At 37.8% G+C, this 23122-nt stretch overlaps 1 long non-coding RNA gene across 1 annotated transcript; it reads left to right on the forward strand.

Annotated features, from left to right (window-relative positions):
- The first annotated feature begins 13184 nt into the window (after positions 1–13184).
- On the forward strand, positions 13185–18625 carry LOC309390191. Its single transcript, XR_014175084.1, has 3 exons — positions 13185–13362; positions 18039–18078; positions 18333–18625. It is a non-coding gene; the product is annotated as an uncharacterized lncRNA (long non-coding RNA).
- The last annotated feature ends 4497 nt before the right edge of the window (positions 18626–23122 follow it).

Raw genomic sequence — 23122 nt, forward strand, 5'->3', positions numbered from 1 at the left:
CAATATAAGACGCATATACCTTATGATACTGAAAACAATGGCTAAACTATCTACTGTATGATACTACTATAAGGCAAAAAGTATAAACAGTTGGAATGGCCAGTTTCACACAATACACTAAATCAACCAAAGAAACCACAATCATACAATCTTCCCGAATCTTCATACCCTCCAGTTGTGTGAACTTCAGTTTCCAGAATTTTCAGCAAGGCGGATTGAGGAGTTCTTGGAGCTGATCAATTTGAGAAGAGTGTAGTAGCATTATATGTGAATGCAGTCAGGATGTAGTGACACTACATTTCATGGAGACATCACTATGAGTGCTTTTTTTGGTGCAATTTCCAACAGTTAAATGAAATGAAAAAATGCTGTCTTTTTTGGTATAGTCATTAAAACTTTAAATTAAGTTGCTTTTTTATATTTGTGTTGTATTTGTGCTGATAAATAAATAAAGGGAGACCAGTCCTTTATACTCCCTTTATACTAGTCTCCCTTTATTTATTTATCAGCACAAATACAACACACACACACACACACATAATGTGTTGTATTTGTGTTGATAAATAAATAAAGGGAGACTAGTATAGATCTATTTCAAGCTATTTAGCTCTCATCAGCTAGCCATACCCTTACTGGGATTAGAAGCTAATGATGAGAGCTAAATAGCTTGAAATAGATCTATACTAGTCTCCCTTTATTTATTTATCAGCACAAATACAACACAAACATAGCAAAGGCAACATTAAAAATAAAAATATGGTTTTCTGCCTGGATGGTCTTCTGTAATGAGCAGAAGGACAGAAAGGGGGAGTAGTGAGCTCCCTCCCATATTTGGGCATACCAGGGGTTGTATATATATTTAGTCTATGTAGTTGGATTGCTTGATTGAATCGTTACCATTGGCACTTTGCATTGTTGTTTACTTGTAGCAGAGATGTCAAAACTGAATCATTGAACAGGTATGCATCATTTCTGAAAGAGCCTAGGCTTATCTCAAGCATATCCTGGTACAGGTGATAAAACATCATTTTTTGAAACATCAAACCCTCAGTGTAGTAAATTCTGATGCAATTCAGCCAGTTCTATCTGGTTCGGGCGAACCAGTAGCAGTGGGAGTGAGAGGCTCCGCCCACCTGCCCGGATGTTATCACGTCCTGTTTTTGATGCTCTGCGCATGCACAGAAGATCCTGTGTATGCAGGGAGCTGGTGCGTGTGCGCACATTTGCGAAACAGTAGCGAAGGTAAGTTGATTTCACCTCTTAGTAAACAATATCAAATTAGATATGGGTTAATGGGAATAAATGTTTGTAGTTTACTTTGATCAGAATTATATTAGAATTATACTGTGACCAGATCAGCATTTCCCAACTTTAATAATTTTAAGATCGGAGGATCTAAACTCCCCAAAATCCCTAGCCAACCCTGGACAAGCAGTCTTTTTAAAAATTTATTCTAAACATCAGTCCAAGTTTTGTTTCTCTGTATATTTAAGCTTTTCATTGATATAACATTTATTCCAGTCATTGAAACATTGTGAATATTAATAGATAATGATTATCAAATAATATAGATATATGTTCAGCACTGATCTAAAATGGAGCTCAGTTTGAAATTCTGACTTAAGTGGAATTTGGCAGAGCTCCAATGAGTTAAATAAGAATTTGACTTTTGGTATTTTATTGCCATGTGTAGTTCTCTACACCTGACTCTTTGCAGGAGATTAAGGTTTGATTTGACTGAGGGCCACCACATGTTTACTGGACCCGTGTCCCTCCTGGCTTATACTGGCAGCCTGGGAGGTTACACGAGGCTGGCTCCTGGGACTAGTGAACGCTTCATTGAGTGAGGGGTCCTTGCCAGCTGTCTTGAAAGAGGCGGTGGTGAGGCCCCTACTTAAGAAGCCTTCCCTGGACCCATCAGAGCTTGCCAATTATCGTCCCGTCTCCAACCTTCCCTTCTTAGCGAAGGTTGTAGAGAGTGTGGTGGCACAACAGTTCCCTCGTTACCTGGAGGAAATTGACTATCTAGACCCGTGCCAGTCCGGTTTCAGGCCCGGTCACAGCACGGAGACGGCTTTGGTCGCGTTGGTGGATGATCTCTGGAGGGCTAAGGATGGGGGTTGCTCCTCCATCCTAGTCCTATTAGATCTCTCAGCGGCTTTCGATACCATTGACCATGGTATCCTGTTGCGTCGGCTGGAGGGACTAAGGGTGAGGGGCACCGTGTTGCGGTGGTTCTCCTCCTACCTCTCCAGACGGACGCAATGTGTGTTGGCAGGGGAGCAGAGGTCGACCCTGAGGCCACTCACCTGTGGGGTGCCGCAGGGTTCGGTCCTCTTACCTCTCCTGTTCAACACATACATGAAACCGCTGGGCGAGATCATTCGAGGTTTCGGGGTTGAGTATCATCTGTATGCTGATGATACTCAGTTATACATCTCTACCCCGAACCACCCCAACGAAGCCGTCGAGGTGATGTCCCGGTGCCTGGAGGCCGTGCGGGTCTGGATGGGCGACAACAGACTCAAGCTCAACCCTTCCAAGACGGAGTGGCTGTGGTTACCGGCACCCCGGTTCAGCCAGTGGGTTCCATCTCTGGCCATTGGGGGTGAGCAACTCCCCCCCGTGGACCGGGCGTGCAATTTGGGAGTCCTCCTAGATACGCGGCTGTCGCTGGACGACCACATGACGGCCGTGGCTAGGGGGGCCTTCCACCAGGTTCGCCTGGTGCGCCAATTGCGCCCCCTACTGGACCAGGACGCCCTTCACACAGTCACTCACGCCCTGGTGACGTCCCGTCTGGATTACTGCAATGCTCTCTACATGGGGCTCCCCTTGAGATGCACCCGAAGGCTGCAGCTGGTCCAGAATGCGGCCATGCGGGCAATTATGGGGAGTACTAGGTACTCCCATGTAACACCTCTCCTGCGCGAGCTGCACTGGCTACCTGTGGCTTTTCGGGTGCGTTTCAAGGTGTTGATTCTCACCTTTAAAGCGCTCCATGGCTCAGGGCCTAGTTATTTGCGGGATCGCATCCTACCCCATACATCCCTGCAACCAATTCGCTCTCACAGAGAGGGACTCCTCCGGGTGCCGTCCCCCAAACAATGCCGGCAGGTGATGCCCAGGAGTAGGGCCTTCTCTGTGATGGGCCCGACCCTCTGGAACGACTTCCCCCCTGACATTAGAATCATTACTGATCTCCGCTCCTTCCGTAAGAAACTCAAGACACACCTGTTCCAATTAGCTGGCCTGGCCCAATCACAATCATGATCTAATCCCTTGATTCTCCTGGCCGGTTATTTTAAATTGGGGTATTTTAATCTGGTTTTAATCACTAATTAATTCTTGTACTATTGTACAGACTTGTGTTTAATTTGTTTTTATGGGGTTTTGTAATTGTTGTATATAATGTTTCTATTCTGTCTGTACACCGCCCCGAGTCCCCTTGGGGAGAGGGAGTGGTTGACAAATCCAATAAATAATAAAATAAAAATAATAATGTGCTGTTAGATTTGAAAATGGTACATTCGTTTTTTAATTTTGTTTGCCCATAAAGTTCATATGGAAAACAGGCTGGACAAATCACTTCTCAACCCAATTTATTTTACTGTTTCACAGTGAAATAGTGAAAATAGTGGCATGACTTGGAGAAGTACAATAGAGGAATGGCTATGATATGGCTGATATTGTTGCATATTTTTGAAGCTTGTTAGATGTCAAGTTTTTCTGTTATACTTTGTTGAGTATTTACCATTTGTTTTTCTCATTGCTATAGCTACAATGTTGAAATGCTATTTATACCCATACACTCACACATATCTCTGTGTGTGTGTGTGTGCGTGCGCGCCTGTGTGTATGTGTGTATGTGTGTGTATGTGTCTGTGTCTGTCTGTCTGTCTTGCCTGGTCCCCCTCTCTCATCTCTAGATATTATAATCCCCTGTCCCCAATATGGAACATCTATTAAAATGTTAACAGCTTAAAAACTAGGGTTTGTATTTGCTTCTTTCTTGTGTCCTACAATTTTATTTTATTTATTTATTTTATTTTGTAACCTTCTATTTAGAATGTAAGTCTGTCTGATTCTGTCCTACCTGGTCCTGGAACATATAAAAGGTGTTAAAAAATAGCAAAACAAAGAATTTCCAAGGGGCTGACAGGTACTGGTATTCATTTACTTGCTCTGGAACACCTTTAAGCATTTCTTTTTCTCCAGAGCTCTCTTCCCTGATCAAAAACCATAAGCTGAAAAACTACAGGAAATAGAAACATGCACATAAGATTATTGCCATTTGAATTAATGGTAGCCCGATCTGTATTGCGAAGCAGAGAAATGGGTCGATCGCTTTTCATAGATTCTGTGCTATATAAAAAGGATATTATTCCTAAACTCATGTATTTCTGCAGGATGATAGTGGTTCCTTTTTCTGAACAAAAATGAAGAACTAGAGACTTTTTATTATAGAGACTTGTATATTGTACCGGAGAACCTGTTTGTAGTTAGTTATTGAAGCAGGAATTGTAACCATTTGCAAGAATTATAACCATGATCTAATGACATGGAAAGATTAAAAAAATGGAAACTCCTCTTCCTCTTTGTCCTACTCTCCTTCTCCTCTCCTCCCCATCAGTGATGGTATTAACTGGAAAAATACATGTGTGAAGTCTTCTGGCACACCTGTTCTGCCTCTTTCTGAAAACAAAACCCTACTAGGTAAATGGGCCAGAGGCTCACCTGAAAGTAGTTAACTAATGACTTGTTCAAACTGAGAGCCTCTCTAACCATCCTAATTTCAGGTATGGGTTCCCTGGATATTTCTTCTACTAAGTCTTGTTAGTCAATAAGCTCTACCAAATCTTGCTAGTCACTAAGCTCATTTCTAAACAGAACTATCTTTTATGTCAAGCAAGCTCAGAGGGCACCATGGACCGCTCATTTCAATCCTGAACTACAAATATTCTCCTTTATTGGTATTAATGTAACATTTAGAAGAAACAATCACTATTTAGATCACAGAAGGTAGAGTTGTGCAGAAATGCCCCTATTAACAAGTTCAAGATCATGCAGGGTTCAGGAATGCACTAAACTGTCTTTGACAAATGGTTGCTTGAAAGTTTCAAGTAGATTGTCGACTACTGCTTAGCCTTAGAGTCTCCTACCAGGAAGAAATTCTTCCCAATATTCAACTTGGATCTGCTTCCTTTAAATTTCAGCCCATCAATCCTTGTTCTGCTCCTGGAGTCAATAGATAGGAGTCCAATCACTCTTGCCCTTGGCAGCCTTTTAAATATTTGTATATTGTTATGTACAGATATTCCATTAATTTTGATTTTTTTTAAAGCTAATTGTGTCTATCCATAATAACTGGAACTACGTCTAAATGGAGAGAAGCATGCAGAGAGGTAACGGAAGCATGCAGTGGGGTAACTCAAGGCCCAGTGCTCTTCAATATCTTCAAACATTATTTTGATGAGGAGATCGAAGGGTATCTCATCAAATTTGCAGATGGCACTAAGCTGTGGGAGAACAGTCAGCAGTTAGATCCCGGAGGCTTGTGACAGAGTAAAACAGTAGGCCCTATGCAACTAAATGCAATTCAGTGGTGAGAAAATTATGGGATTACACATACGCAACCTCCCCTCCCAATGCACAAATATAGAATAGGTGATACTTGGCTCAACAGCAGTAACTCAACAGCAGTAACTATGAGAGGGATCTAGATGTCCTAGTGAACAACCACTTAAGGTATGAGTCAGCAGTCTACCGCAGCTGCAGCTATCAAAAAATAAAAGCCAAAACAGTTCTAGGCTGCAACAACAGAGTGATAGTATCAAGTTCATGTGAAGTGTTAGTTCACTTTACATTGCATTGATAACACCACACTTGGAATACTTCATCCAGTTCTGGTCACAAAGATTAAAAAAAGAAAACATTGAGACTCTAGAAAAAGTGCAGAGAAGAGCAACAAAGATGATTAGGGAACTGGAGGCTAAACTGTATGATTAGTGGTTAAAGGAACTAGGCATGTCTAGCGTAACAAAGAGAAGGACTACCAATGACATGATAGCACTCTTACAATATTTGAGGGGATATCACAGAGGAGACGGAGTTGACCTATTCTGCAAAGCACTTATGGGCAAGACAAGAAGCAGTGGCTGGAAAATTATCAAAGACAGTTCCAAACTGGAATTAAGGAGAAATTTTCTGATCATGAGAACAATTAATCAATGGAACAATTAATCAATTGCCTCCAGAAGTTGTGGGTGCTCCATCACTGGAGCTCTTTAAGAATAGATTGGACAGCCATTTTTCCAGAATAGTATAGGGTCTCCTGCTTGAGCAGGGGGTTGGATAAGAAGATCTACAAGGTTCCTTCCAACTCTGTTATTCCGAATTCTAGGTCCTAAATTCTATCTCTTTTAGAAATTCTTTGTAGAGTTTGGTTTCCCAGTCCTGTTTTATCATCTCGGTAACTTTCTTCTGAACATACTTTAATTTATTCAAGCCTATTTTAAACTGCAGTGTAAGATTTGGATGGTGCCAAAGTACTTCAAATGCAGCCTATGAAATGTTCATAAAATAGCAACTAATGTCCTTTGGGTGAGGTGCAAGAGGTGCATTATTGCTTTAAGTAGAAATGGAAAACCATGATCAAGATGGCTGTTAAGAATCTGAAGACAACTCTTCTATCTGGCTAGACCCTCATCCACTAGCCTGTAAGATAGCTAGCTGGTTAACTTACAAAGACTTGTAGACCTTTCAGCCACGTCAACCTATCTTGAAAGAGTGATCAAATCAGGTTGTTCTGAGATACTTTGTCAGCAAAGGGAAAAAAGCATATAACAATGATAGGCTATATATCTTGACCCAAATTGCACAAAACGTCTAGAAAATATCACTATGGAAATTCTCTAAACCCTTTACTCTATAACAGTTTTCAGTTCATGTAACTCTGCTTCCCCCTCCCCCTCTGTAGAACACTCCCGTTTTCCAAAATTCCATCTGAATGATAAAAGATAATGTGGGTGGTTACTAAAGTATGAGCCTTTGAAAACAAGGGTGCTGCGCTTTTTGAAAGTAAAAAAACCTATGAAGTGTGGAGTCTGCATTATACCATTATGTCATGTCCGTCATTGGATGGCGACTACGTTTATTTTCAGCAGCCCCCTGGAAAATCTATGTTTACATGGAGCAAATGGTTTGAATTCAGTTCCATTAGTTAATATATCTGTTTTGCCTCTTCAAGAAATGCATAGATTACCCATAGTCATGTTTCGGCAATCTGGTAGATGGGAAATAATCCAGAGCCTTGATTACAGTGGCCATAAATTCAAAGCTCTTTGGGACAGGCATTATTATTTACAGAATGTTAATATTCCTTTGGTAGGTTGATCTTTTAATACTGCTTTTATAGGGATTTCAATCAACAGTACTGACTTTTTATTATTGCCCGACATTTCTTTTCTGACTCACTTCAGAGCAATAAAAGGCAATTAGCTTTGCGTGTAGTTTTATGTACTTAGAACGTGTATACAAAAAAAAAGAAATCTGCTTTTTTGGTTTGAGAATTGACTGCTACCTATGTGATTTTATCTGAAGCCTTAAAGGCTTTTCATACCACCTGCTCAGCTTTCCTTAACCAGGAACGCTCGTAGCTTCCTTATATCCTGAATGAGTTTTACAATCTCAATGATTTGTGCATCTCACCCCTGGCTGTGAAACTGAAAGGGTTATTGTACAGCTGCTTTGGCTTTCGCTCACAAACATGTGCACTGGGCTGTGATTCACTGTCTCTATCAAGGTGTTAGGTGTGTACAGCAGCCAAGGCAGGCTTTAGGGAGGAGTTGTCCGACTGCCTTTCCAATAAGCCTAATAACTTTACTAAGGGGTCTCTTTTTATGGATCGGCTTGGAAGGATCATGCACAATGAGAAAAGTCATGCACAGAGCTGAGAAACATGGGCTTTAGCATTCTTATCTAACTTGCACCACCTTTGCCTATGTAGCTGGCTGGAGGAATTAGTTTTTTCAGACGGTTAAACCAGAGGTGGGTTGCTCCCAGTTTGGTCCAGATCAGGCGAACCAGTAGTAGCGGTGGTGGGAGGCGAGCAGAAGCAAACCGGTATCACCGGGATTTGCAACCTACCTCTGGGTTAAACCACGTTCTCCAAAGAGTTCCCTGTTGTGTGGGCAAGCCCAATTGTGAAAGGAGACTAACTAAATTGTGAAATATTGTGTGTTGTGAGTTCCATGCTCTCTGGGGCTATGAGAAGCAAAACATCTTCAAAGAAAAAAGTCAAGTTGTCTCCTAAAAAAAAACACCTTTGGGACAACCATGACCTGGATGATTGAGAATCTCTACAGACTTCTTTATATAGCATTCTTTTAGTTTCAAAGTGGAGTAAATACTGGCAATTCTAAATAATAAGAGCAGTGTTTCTCAACTTTAAGATGTGTGGACATGTGGATTCCTGGCTGTAGAATTCTGGTAGTTGAAGTCCACATGTTTTAAATTTTCCAAGATTGAGAAACGCTGCAAAGGAGATTCTGCTAGAATGATCCATTCCACATTGTCAGTTCTGGGGGTCCAAAACTTCCTGGATACCATTATAGCAGAGATGGGCAAGGGGTCAAACACTGGACAGGCAGGACCAAAATGCATAGCCTTATGAGTGGGATAGATGGATAGATTTGGAAGGAAATAGGCTTGTTAACCCTAGTTTCTAGAAGAGAGAAAATAATCCAACACCAATTATTAGCAATATGGGGGCTTCCCGAGTTGCCAAATTAGAACTGCAGGCTGGAGGTTTCCCAAAGCTGGACATTGATATAAACCTGTCTGTCTTCTTATCACTCTATACATATAATCCAACCCAGAACAAGGACCACGGAAACTTGAGATATAGGTAATCCCTAATTTATAACGATTCATTTGTGAACGTTCGAAGTTATAACAGCACTGAAAAAAGTGACTTGTGACCATTTTTCACACTTATGACCATTGCAGCATACCCATGGTCATGTGATCAAAATTCAGGCACTTGGCAACTGACTCATATTTATGACAGTTGTCATGTCCTGGGGTCATGTGATCACCTTTTGTGACCTTCTGACAAGCAAAGTCAATGGGGAAACCAGATTCACTTAACAACTGTGTTACCAACTGAACAACTGCAGAGATTCACTTAACAACAGTAACAAGAGAGGTCATAAAATGGGGCAAAGCTCACTTAACAAATGTCTTGCTTAGCAACAGGAATTTTGGTCTCAGTTGTAACTTTTAAGTTGAGGGCTACCTGTACTTAGGAACAAATTATACAATACATTATATACAGTATGTTACAGATGGATAGGTTTAAGTATATAGAACCTTACTAGACGTTGAGAAGGTGTGAGGGGCAAAGTGAAGATTATTTGTTAGATTTATGTGATAACCTCTCTTGAAAAGTGGCAGATGTATCCTATCACCAGGACATAAACATAACACAACTTGACTTATATACTCGTGTACAACATTAGAGTATAAATCGGAAAGGCTGTGGTTCACCTCATGTTGTCAGGATGTCCATTTCATCATTTTTCATTATGGTTTGTACAAAAATACCTTTTCATACCTTTTCCTAGAGTTAATAGGTGACGGTCTGATGCAGATCAAAACTGCCATGTCCAGAGAAAAGAGAATTTTTTTGTCTTTCTTCCCTTTGTTTAGAAAAAATAAATCACCCTTCATGTCATATTTTGCAAACACTTTCAATTGATACAAATTATATATATATATATATATATATATATATATATATATATATATATATATATATATATATATATATATATATATATATATATATATATATATATATATATATATATATATATATATATATATATATATATATATATATATATATATATATTAAAAATACCTGTGTCAGTGACTCTTTTTCTTTTAAAAAAATGGAATCAGAAGCAAGGTTAGGTTTCCATTCTACACCTGTAGTGGACCCAATCCAAGTCAAGCCAACATGCCTTAAAATAATGTTATACATAATGTAAACAATATGTAAAACAATATGTAAACCTTTGCTACAAAACAAGATGGAGCTCTAAGAAATATTTTTTTTAAAAGTAGTTTATTTAAATTGAGGTCATGAAAATCCTACCGGGGGCTCCTTCTCTTAAAGATGGGAAGGAACAAATGTGATTTATTGCTTGTTTAGTTCTGTTTTTTTTTTTTAGGTTTTGATTAAACACAGCAAAAGAACCTTATGATCCATAAAAATCACACAGCACAGACAAAGTTCTTGTTGATCCTACAGAGCATTGCTAGAATGATACGATACTTTTTAGCAGAATAATTTTCTTATTGTAGGCCTGAATCTGTTCTCAATGAATTATTTACAAGACATGCTTCCCAAATATTATTTTACCCTGTCTCATTTTTGGATAATTGAGATGAGGTGAATTCCTTCTCATGCTACGTTATGATCTGGAAGACTAGCCTTTTGGTATCTTCGGAAAGATCTTCTGCCAATAGATCACACATCTGTATCATGATATTACCCAAAAGTTTGGGTGTTTCTTATGGAAAAGCAGGTTTTAATATGGGTTATAATGCCCTTTCTTCTTATCAAATAATGCAATTTCCCTTAGAAAGTATGACTACTACTTGATGTTCAATAGCAATTGTTGACATTATGTAAATATGAGTACATGCACTCTCAGAGACACATTCTGAAGTGTATATACAGAGTGTCCTCTAAGTCTAAAATTATTCAGAGCTTTTTTCCCTCTTTTATCAAAGCCTGAAAATAACCAACGATGGCTTACAATCACGAGCAGCCTAAAGTTCTGATTTTTTTTTTAAAGAAAGAAAAAATTACGCAAAGCAGAGAAATCAACTCTGGAACTGTTGTTGAGTTCATAATCCAGACTAAGTTACCGAGTGCTGATAAGTAAAGGAAGTTCAACCAGACAGTTTAATCCTCCAATTTCCTGTCCTCTAATCAGCCACTGCCTCTAAATTAGAAACATTCCTAACAATATTCAGGACAGGTGAAGGAAGTGGACAGAAATGAAACAGAGATATATAGAAATATAAGTGGATGGTACAACGAAAGAACAAGATGTTTACTGGGAGAAAAACATATATTGTGTAATAGTTAACATGCATAGTATAACAGTGAAAAAGTAGTTAACAGGGTGGAGCATTGATGTTCCTAAAAGTTGAGACAGAATGGGCTACAAATGATGAACACTTTTGGAAGTGTTCAAAATTTTATGTTGTCCTGACTGCAAAACAAAATGTCTTTGATAAAATGTTGTGAGGTAGGCAGATGAACTATTTGATGAAAAGCTGATCATATTCCCTGTCCTGATATGATATTGATATATTTCCTTCAAAAGGCAGATTTAGTCATTGAAGTGCAATCTGTCAAAGTTTTCCGAAGTTGTAAGCTCTGGCCATTATTGGCATTCTTTCATACGAGATTGTGAAATTTATCATTTAGTGTTCATGTTAGTGATTTCCATTTTGAGAATACATACATTTTAAAATCAATAGTTACACACCGAGTTGCATTACAGGCCATCCTGTCAATTTTAGTAACTTCCAGTGACAACAAAGAATAAATATGAGTTGCAACCAAAATGTCATTCAGGAATTAAGGGGAAGAAATTAAATGGCTGATGCTATACACATTGCTAATAATTGCTTCCAGGATTAAAATTATTAGTAATTAGGAAAGAACACAGAATTATATTCCCAGTTCTAACTTAATATTGGTGGAATATTGTTGGCAGTTTTGTTCCCTAAATTATTTTATATGCTGAACAGACACAGATAAAAGCATCTTGTAGGTTGATAGTGAAAAGATATCTAGGCTATAGAGTTTGCCACTCCAAAGAATTATTTTTAATAGCTAAGCATCTGTAGGCATATATGTGAAGAATTTCTTTTATAATAGTTCTTTAATAATGACATTGACATAAATGCAACAAATACCTCCATTGTTCTCAAGCATAAGAGTCAGATACAGGCTCAATCTGTTACTTTTTTTACACCAGTCAAACGTCTGAACATTCTCAGCATCTAACTCCAAAATAATGTTGTTTCCAAATTATGAATGTTTTCATCACCTACATAATAAGTATGAGTGAAACAGAACTTGAGAAGGCTATCAGAAATGGCGCAAGCACCCTGATTCATAACTTTTGGAAACTTATTTTAATATATTAAATACCCTGTTAGATTTTATATTTTCCCTCTTAAAAGGAAAAAAAAAAGCTTGATTTAGCTTTGTCATCTTTGGAGTGCCAATTCATTTTCAGAAGTTTTTAAATTAAGGATGTCATATGAGTGTTAGCCTAAATTAATACCTGTTTCACAAATGCCATGATTAAAGCATGAGGTAGACAAGGTTAGATTTCAAAAGATTTCTTGCAAATCATTGCAGCAAATGTAATTACTGTTAAATATACACATGTACTGAGTCTTGCTTACAGTACTAGGAAATGTCTGATGGTGCTGAACATATGTACTTGGCAATACAGTCTTTGGAAATATTACAAATACCTTCAGGTTGTAGTTCCCTTAGATATTTTTTTTATTTACTCCAGAGAAGAAATTAAACATCTTGACCACTCTATCTGATAAAGATAGAAAGACCAGTTTCTAATAATGGTCTTGAAGATGTGATGAGAAAGCGGCATTACAAAGTTTAAACAATTCTTTCTTAAAAACATACACATAGAGAGAAATCCAAGCACTGAAGATAATTTCAATTTTAGCTGATATCCAACCAAACAACTATCTAACTACAAACACGCTGGGGACTACATGCCATGAAGAGAGAGAGAGAGAGAGAGAGAGAGAGAGAGAGAGAGAGAGAGAGAGAGAGAGAGAGAGAGAGAGAGAGAGAGAGAGAGAGAGAGAGAGAGAGAGAGAGAGAGAGAGAGAGAGAGGGTGGGGGGGAAGAGAGAGAGAGACTCTGAGTCCCAGCCTAGGAGATTACTATGCCCACCCTTACAAAACAGCCATTTCTTTCATTATAATAGGTCTTTTCATCAAAATGACACAGAACCTTTAAAATTTGGACAGCATACTCTCCTACAGTAGAGACGGCAACCACTTCAAACCGATTCTGAACCTGTTCCCTGAAATAAAACAAACTCGCTCCATTGACATACATAAATTGTTTACGACTCATTAAAAAGCAAAATTGCATATCACGCGGCTGGCAGCTGGGTCCATGCGGGTGGAAAGGGGGCATTCACTCATCTCTTTGTATGCTGGCAGTACCAAACTGAAGTTTAGCAGTAGGCAGTAGCTGAGATTGTTTTGTGCAGACAGACGATGCATGAGGTAACTTTCAAAGCTTCTTTTTTGTCTTTGTATGTTAAAATGCACTGTGTAGCAGAGTTTTGATTAAAAGAAGTTAACAGATGCGTTGAAATTTAAGGGGGGGGGGGAATATGCTTGATGTTATAGTAGAGGCATTAAAATTGCTTACTTTTGTATCAATAATTGAATCTTGGTCTGAAAACGGACCTGTCTGTTATACAAAAACTTGCGTAGATGGAGAGTTTGTGTAAAAGAAAAAAACATAACAGTTCTCTCTCCTTTTTAAAAGTATGTTAACTTTTAACAATGTGATTTTTTAAAAAAAAAATCTGTACTTTTAGGAAATAAAATTAGGTGGTATGCTAAAAGTTTAAGAACTTTCCGTAAGGCTTTATCTAAACAGTCTGTCTAGAAATAAAGCTTGTTTATTTTCTTGTCAAGTGCATTGCTTAACGTTTCCAGCCTTTTATTTTGTACATATTATACTTAAAATGATAAAACATAAGCATCATCAGTGAGGTATAATACAGTTTTGGGCATGCTTTTAAAAGAGAGGCAATGTTTTAAGATACAATGTTGGGAGAATTTTAAGCAGCTTCAGCTTATCAGAAGAACAAGGCAACAAATAGGTATATTGACATCTTTTAACATCAAAGTGTGCTGTCATGTACATATACCAAAGCAGTGTGGTTTTATGACTGTTCCCCAGTCACATTTCAAAATTTATCAAGCTAAACGGTCAAATTAAAATTCACACAATTTCAGAGCATCCAAGAACATCCTTTCTGCATTTTCTCCTGGTAGAAAATCTAATTGGAAAATTAGTAGTTTGATTAAAGTAGTGAGACTTCCCCTCCTTTAATTAACCAACATCGGCATGTAACATATATCTGGCGACTGCCAGTTAAACTTTTTCTAACGAGTGAAAGTTGAAACAAATATAACTCTCCCAACAACTTTTGATGCAAGCAACCAATTCCGCCAAACTGAACAATGAAATCCTTCCGTAGTTCACTTTTTCATGTCTTCCAAATCCGCAGGAGTCCTAAACTTCTCAGAGTGACAACAAAATTGATCTGGTAGAGACGTTTTTCATGTGTGTGGGTGCATGCGTGTCTATATGAAAGATTTTATGTTCCCACTTACTTGATTCAGTATATCAAACAATACAATGCCACAGTCCGTTTCATTGTAATTCCACTCATCAGTCCTTCTTTAAAACAAAACCAGCAACAAACCGTGGTATCTATGTGAACTGAATGGAAGAGGCTCATAGTCCAGTTAGGAACACATAAAATATGCATTTTCTGGCAGCAAAAATGCTTCTTTCCACGAAATAAGAATAATAAGAGCAAAATCACTTGTTTGCCTTAAGAATTAAAATTACATAAACCTTAAAAAAAAAAGCTTTTGAAAAAGGAAAAAGAAAAGAACAAGCTAACAAATTAATCCTTAACGGACAGCACGCTAACGAGGGCAGTAATGATTTGAGGGCTCCCTTCAACACAACGGGGTTTGCATCTTCTGCTACAATGAGCTATTGTGCATCCTCTTTAAGTCACTGTATCTCTGCTAGACTCAAGATGTCAAAGGTTGCCTGGCCCGAGTGATCATGACATGTGAGTTAACTCATTCTGAGAGTGGCTTTGGAAACTTTAATAAAACTTTTAATTGCATCTGAACGGAATTCAAGTGGGGTCTATTCAACATCCACCTTCTGAACCTAACTGGACAGGAACCTCTTCGAACATTAGCAAATAAAAGGAAACATTAGACCAGCTCCTTCTATGAGATAACATCTGTGCCATCAAATGTCCCATGTCATTAAAAAAAATGCCAACAAAGCTCCCCCCCCCCCTAAAATTGGGATGGCCTGCAATAGCTTCAATTTTGTCAACAAGTATAAAATATACACACTCTATTTATATTTCTACCCATGCAACCACATGCTCACAGGCAGAGATAGAACAAGAATCTGCAACGCCAAAGTTCAACAAAGCATAACAGCTCAATGGGAGAAAGAGTGAAACAAAAACTTTGTCAAGCTACCTATCCAGATAGGTTTAGCAAGAAAAGTGCAGGAAAACCAGCCTGAGTGGGGAAAAGCTTGCCACTGTCTTCAAATGCAGGGCACACGAACGGTCTCTTGTTTCAGAGGGGGAAAAACACACAAGTGGGACAAGTGGAAGGCTGCTCCAGTGAAGAGTGTGAAAAAAAATTTCAAATGTTAATTTGATAAATGTGAGGTCTGGGACATTTTGTCAAAGAGGGAGGGAAAGTAGAAAAAAGGAAGGAGGGGGAAGAAAAAGGCAGCCGCGCTGCCAACTCACCATCCACCAAGTTCTGGCCGAGATGTCATAGCAGAGCTGCCATTTGATGGATCCGTCGGAGGTTTTCCCTGCCATTATGCTGTCAGCAAGCTTCATCTGATGCTAACTCACGGGAGATAAGACACCTAATTGAGAAAACACTTGCACTGGCATGTTGGGCAACATGTAGCCCGGTCCGTACCATATGGAATCATGGGTAAAAAAAAATCTCCTTGACAGTGAACCAATCTCTCACAGACCCAGTGGCAAGGTGAAGTGGGGATGAAAAGTCATCTGCTTCTAGCTTTGCTGTCTTCTCCTCTCTCTCTCTCTCTTTCTCTCTCTGTATCCCCCCTCCCTCTTTTCTCTCTGTCTCTCTCTTTTTAAAGTAAGAAGCCACCGCTTAACATCAAAGAGAGGAGGGTAAAATTAGAGTTTCATCACTCAGATGATTTTGGTTTACAAAGTTTTTCCCCTTTTGTTTTTTTTCTCCTCAAACACCCCCCCCCCCCTTAAAAAATGGAAAAGAGACTTAGTCCGACAAAGGCAGGTAGTGGACTGCAGAGGGAGATTGCCACAGGCTATTAGCCTAAAATTTCTGCTTGACAGATGGAACTGCTTAGAGACTATCATGCAATGTTTTGGACGTATGCTTTTCCCCCCCCTTCCTCCAAAAAGAAAAAAAAAAGAATTTCAAGACTGATTCTGTATCTGTTTATCACAGCTACTTTTCCCATGAATGTGATCAGGGAGCAGGAGGAAGACGGGGACTAGAATGAAGGTTTCAATTTAATTTAATTTAACTTAATTTAATTTTTTTTGGCATTGTGTACAATTTGGTAGGTAATCATTTTAAGAAATAAAGAGGAGAATGCAGATCTGAATAACTGAAGAGTGTTATTTCTTCTTAGTAATTGAAAAGGTTTTATCATCCATAATATTAAAATATTAGAAATGTCTTAATGTAAAAACAACTACTACTACTATTACTACCATTACTACTACTACTACTACTTCTTCTTCTTCTTCTTCTTCTTCTTCTTCTTCTTCTTCTTCTTCTTCTTCTTCTTCTTCTTCTTCTTCTTCTTCTTCTTCTTCTTCTTCTTCTTCTTCTTCTGATTTGAGTATCCAAACGCCAAATGATATATACTTTAAAATATAATCACCTAATAAATAGCATGCTACAGATCTTAATTTCCATGAACTCAAATATTTTTTCTAAGGAACTGCAATAAAGGAAATCATATTTATTTCATTTGTTTACTGAAGATGACAAACTTTGTCACTTTTGTAGGATGTTCTATAAAGACACATTTCTTATGCTACTAAATTATATGATCCAATTCCTAAATATTAAAAGGACTTGTGCAGTGCTAGCAACAATCAAAGGATAATTCCTATGGAATCTCTGGAATGCCAAGGAGAGTGCCAGCCATGTAATATGCATTCTTATATATTTTTAGCAGCCACTCAGTTATATTCCATGTTTATTAGGAAGTGTGTCACACAAGTTCAACATTGTTTACTTTGCAGGAAATGTGCACAATAGTACAGTTGAATGTTATTGTCATAAAGTTGCATATATGAATGATTCCTTTCCTCCCCTTTTAGTTGCACATTTCTCAATCAGATATAGACAGACAGGTAGATGATATGAGGATACAATATAGAAACAGAGATATGAAAAGACTGAATGTCCAATGCTCTTATTAACACAGGATTTCTCTTAATTATTTTATAAAAGGTAAATTGATTATCCTATTTTAAGTGGCTTAATCTTGTGTTCTCCTTGTTAAAAAAAAGGAAGATATACCACCACTGTGACTTTGTGAGTAAAAAAGCTTATATGTTTACTTCCTAAAAATGAATAATTGCGGATTTTTTAGTATGAAATACCATAGAAGGATTAAAAATTCAAATACTTCAGATTCCTCAAAACACAATCTCTTCTAACTCTTGAATCAGATAGCATTTTCAGGTAAAATTAGTTTCTAGCCAGCCCTTGTAGCTCGATTGGGCTAAAGAATTTTATTTCTTTTTATTTCAAAGAAATTGATGCTTTTTAGAAATGTCTTATTTCTTTTGATACAATCAAAGGCGGGCACAGTTAGCTTGCATGCATATACATATCTCTTTGTGTATAACACTGATCCATAGATATGTTTGGTGTGTATATATTCTAAAATCAGTAACGCAGGTGCCTGACATCTCATTATGCTTTGTATATTGAGTGTCAACTACTTTTCAAAGATATATCAAAATTGTAGTCAGAGCCAAAGAAGAAAATAAACATGAGAAAAAGATAAATATTGTCACAGTGAGCCTTCTGATTGATGGATTAAACTACTACCTAATTCAGTTTGATTAAAACTGTTCTTTCTTCCTTAGGCTACCTGATGAACTTCAAGAGCTTCACAGAATTGTTAAAGTAAGATTATTAAACAACAATAAGCATTTAAACAATAACAGATAAGGTATTTGTTCTTCTCTACAATTAGCTAGCAATTGTGATTGCTAACGCAATAACTGGACCTACATAGTTTTCTTATATTAAAATGCAACTGAATAAAAAATGAAGTACAGTCTATATGATTACTGCCTGAGGTTGACACAGGCTTATATGATCTTATATTGACTGATAACTGTTCTACTTATTGTCTTTATGTTGTTTACCACTCGCAGATCTTTGGACCTAACACTGAAGCTATAAATTAACCACAAATGCCACAGTTGCTGGAAAACAAAATTCAGAATGAATATGAACTCTCTTCATTGTAAATGTACAGTAGTTGGAAGTCAAATAAAGAACCAATGCTGTTAAATAACTGTGTTTTCGATCCAGAACAATTAGGGTGCAGTTAACTTTACCATTTTTCTCTATGATGTGGGTGGCAGTGAATCTATTCTCGTTGAGCCACGAGTCTTTTTCTAAGTGAGCTGTTACTAATAGCCTTGAAAGAAGATTAAATGCAACATGTTAAATATTACAATTATTGTGGAAAACAAAATTATTTGGTGAACATAATGGGGAGCAAATCAAGCATTTAACATGATCCAGGAAATGCTGCTCTAAACAATTGCATTTGTTTTATGCAATTTTTCTCCCTTTGATTACTGACAGATGCCGTTTTGGAAACAAACATCTAAACAGTTTTCCTTCAATCACAGAAAAGGGAAAAGGGAAATAATAAGTCCCACACATTAGACAATGACTACATGTTTTGAATTTAACTCTTGTCAGTCACTGTTCTGCAAACATGACATGTCAGTGGCCACTATTGCAAAATATTTCCATTAGAAACTTAACAACAAAAGGCATAGTACCTTTGTTTCTTTCCTTATATTTTACATAGGAGAAAAAGGGTCAAAACTGAAATACCATACTTTATGGCTAATGACCATTTAAACAATGTGCTTTTTTGTTAATCATCTTTGCATCCCTTTGCATCCGGTGGATGACTGTGTCTTTTGGATTTATGTAAGATCACAGCACTTGTAGCATGCCTTTTTACCTAACTGGATAGTAATAAGTTAGCACACACTAACCCAAATATTATGATCAATACATTTTTTTCCTGTATAGTTTAACCATCCAGGGACAAGAATGAAAGAAAGATAGTGAATTGATGGAACTCTACGAGAAGAGTAAAAAGTGAACAATAAAAAAACACCATGGTCTGGTGATATGCAGTCTGTTGGATTTTAATAGTTACATGTTTAAAGAACTGTATATGTGTTGAACATTTGATTTGAACTAAAATTTCAAATTCTGGCTGGACAAATTCTCCTGGGTCTAGGAAATCACAAAAAAAAAAAATCAGATTTATGTCCACAATTCTGAAAGAGGAATCATTATGTACCTTGGCTTTAGATACATAAGGTTGACTTTCTTGTTATAGAAGATCCGAGGAGAGTGTATTGCCTCTGAGTTGTAAAAAAAAACCTTAAGCACACCTTAATTGTATTCTTAACCAGGAACAGAAATGTTACTAATGAAAAATAAGGCATTCACTAAACCCAATAGTGCTATGGAATGTGCTATGCATTGAGAAAATTCCTATCATAATAACAGTAAAATTGTATAGTAGGTTTTTGTTGTTGTGAGACCCACTCAGTATCTCACAAAGATGACATGCAAATAAAATACAAACAATGCTATTAGCAAGCTCTTGGATAATACCAAAAAGATTATTGACTAGTTCTGCACTTTTTTAAACCAACAATTGCCAACAAGACTCTTCTTTGCCGATGATCAGGGCAAGTCTTTCCCACCACTGGTGACTAGAGCTTAGTATTTCAGTAATTACATAGTAATATGTGAGAACCAATATGACGCAGTGTTCAGAAAGTTGGATTAGGAGCAGGAAAATCATGTCTACACTCAGCTGTAGAAACTCATTAGATGACTTTTGCCATAAGAGAAATCTTATTAACAATAGTTTTGATAACACCACCAACAATCAAAGATAAGCTGATTAAGGAAACAGAAGAAGGGCATCGAAATTACATGAGAGATTTTATAAGCAAAGAGTTGCTAAGAGGAGTCCATACAAAGTCGAGTAAAGAGATGATTAACGGAGTGATACCACAAATAGCAGAAGATATGAGACTGTTTTGCTACTGGAAAGATACAGGTTGATAGATGGAAGAGTATAATTTAAAACTAGTTAAACTTAGTGAAATTTAGTGATAATAGATATAGTTAAACAAATAATTGATAATGATAATAATGTATACAATGTGTAGTGTCATGATAAGCAATAATGGGAAATGAATATTGAATGGTCCCATGAAAGGAAGATTAGAAATTCTTTTGGATTATATATAAAGGTTAATAAAAAAGAACTAAGTTAGATATAGTTAAGTCCTGAATATTAGGGGGAAATGTTATGATACAGAATATAGTTAAATAAAGGAGGGATAATAATAATAACAACGTATATATAGGTATGGGTACAACATAAGGAAATTGGATGTAAATTGCAAATAATGATTTGGAGAGAAGGAGTAGAAAATTTTGTTATTGAATATTATGGATGTTTAGCTAGAATAGGATGTAAAGATTCAGTGTTATTGGAGGATTTTAGAAATAGTAAATGAAATGCCAGTATGTGGTTATGTATTAAATCTTGGTATATTCTATGATGAAGGACGTTTAAACAATTATAGTCAAATGAAAATGGAGGTATGATGATGGTAGCATGCATAAATATCTGAGTTTAAAATACTTGAGTTAATATGTTTGCTGACTGTGGAAGAGATGCACAAAAGCCTTTTTGTAACCAACTGATACACTTTCTACGGTATGTAAAGGAGGATATGTTGTGTTTGTCTTGAAAAATAAAAATAAAAAAACTTTTTTTTTTAAAAAAAGATGACTTTTGCTCTCAGTGCATCTACCTCAGAGGATTGCGTATTGCAAGCCTTGTGTTCCTGGAGACAGGTAGAAAATAAATTATAGCAAACGAATAGCATTTGCAACTGCACCGTCTCTCAATATAGAGATGGCATATAACCAACTAATTCAGGGGTGAGTTCCGGCAGACACTACTGTCGGTTCACATGTGGGCACGCTGTGTATGCACTTGATGTGCTCTGAGCACACATGCCCAATTAAATAAAAATTGTTCTGCACATGTGCAGAAGTGAAAAACAAAATGGCAACGCCTATGGCACTGCCCGGAGAACCGGTTTGGTGGCATGGCAGGCCTGGGTCGCTGCTGGTTCTAGTGACCCAGGCCACCAAACCATTACCGGTTCAACTGAACCGGTCCGAACCAGTAGCAACCCACCACTAAGTAATCTAAAAAGTACCAGAGGAAACTCCAGGTATTAGCAAAGAAGCATTACTGGTGGTGGTATAATTTGCAAAGTACAACAAGGTGTAGGATTATCCTTAAAAATGATCCTACACTTTGTTGTACTTTGTAAATTATTGCCTGAATTTTATTTTTTTTAGTGTGGATTTCTAATATATCTTTTCATTTGCGGGACTCTCATAATTCCCTAGAATGCAAAATTTGAGATAGAGAACAGAAACCATCTGTAGTGTATCAAGGAATTTATGTTACTTCATTGTTGGAAGATGAGTGATTGGAAAATGAATGGAATATCTAAGACACGGATGCCAAACTCGCTGTATCACATTGCCGTCACATGACGTTTCACGACGTTTTTCCCATTCGTGGAGCTGGGGTGGAAGTGGCCTGCAGGTGACATATCCAGCCGGCAGGCCACCATTTTGACACCCCTAATCTAAGAAGTAGGGTGACTGAAAGCAAACTGTAATGTATTGATTAGGCTACTAAGAAAAATTGAACTGTTGAAAATCAGGAGAAGATTTCTTTGCCTGAGGAATGAGCAGCAAACAGTGTGTAACTGATAAGATGAAGAGAATAAAATTTCAAGATTACAGTTCCAAACTTAGGCACACACATGTATATTTTTTACTTTTTATATACATTGATCTACTCAGGGTTACACAGCATTTTCAGGGGGGGGGGGGAAACCTGACTCATCTATTCAAACAGCCTCCTTTAATTTCCCATGAAAGTTCTTCAGTACACTTTGAGTTTCTAAAAGGATATAGAATGCTTATTATGGCCGGGATATACCTGATAGGAGTATATATATTAATCGTCACAAATCCTTTAATTTTAATGTACTAGATCTGGTTGTTGTTTGAGGTGTGACCTCTGGTCATCGCTCAAGGAATTTGGTCTTTGGCACCAAAACTTTGGGAGAGTGTTTTGTTGTACAATTTATCATCCCAGTGATGAAGCAAACTACACCTTAGTACAGGGGTATCAAACTCAATTTCATTCAGGGCCCCATCAGGGCTGTGATTGATGTCAGGGGGCCAGGTGGGTGTGGCCAACTGGGTGTGTGTGGCTAATTGTGTGGGCGTGGTCAGCTTGACGACATTCCCCAAACTGTTGCCATATTTCTTCTTTTCATTGGGTAGACTGGACCAAAGCGACGCTTGCCCAATGTTTCCTCTTCGCATGCGCGCCTTCAGAGATTGGCTAGACCGGACTGGCCACTTACATTTTTCAGGATGGACCCGCAGGCCGGATCTGACTACATCACAGGATGGATCGGGCCTGTGGGCCTTGTATTTGACACCCCCGCCTTAATATATCCATCTAAATGGTCTATTTATAATTGGTCTATTTATAATTCTTTTCTGCTTCAACTCCAACATTTTACTATGATGGGCCTCAAAGATTGAATGAAACCCAAACATGCATCCTTCAAACCCGGGATCAAGGGGTGTCTACTAAGGGGCCCAAAATTGTGAGGATGATAATCACAACCACAATCACATACTTATTACATGTGTTAGACCAGTGATGGCAAACCTATGGCACGTGTGCCACAGGTGGCACGCGGAGCCATTTGTCAGGGCACGCGAGGCGCTGCCCTGTCAGCTGGCAAGCTGAGTTCACCGTTTTTAAAAGCCATTTTTCGCC

Source organism: Natrix helvetica (genome assembly GCF_964273705.1).
Source record: "Natrix helvetica genome assembly, chromosome: 3".
In the NCBI taxonomy this organism is placed as follows: domain Eukaryota; kingdom Metazoa; phylum Chordata; class Lepidosauria; order Squamata; family Natricidae; genus Natrix; species Natrix helvetica.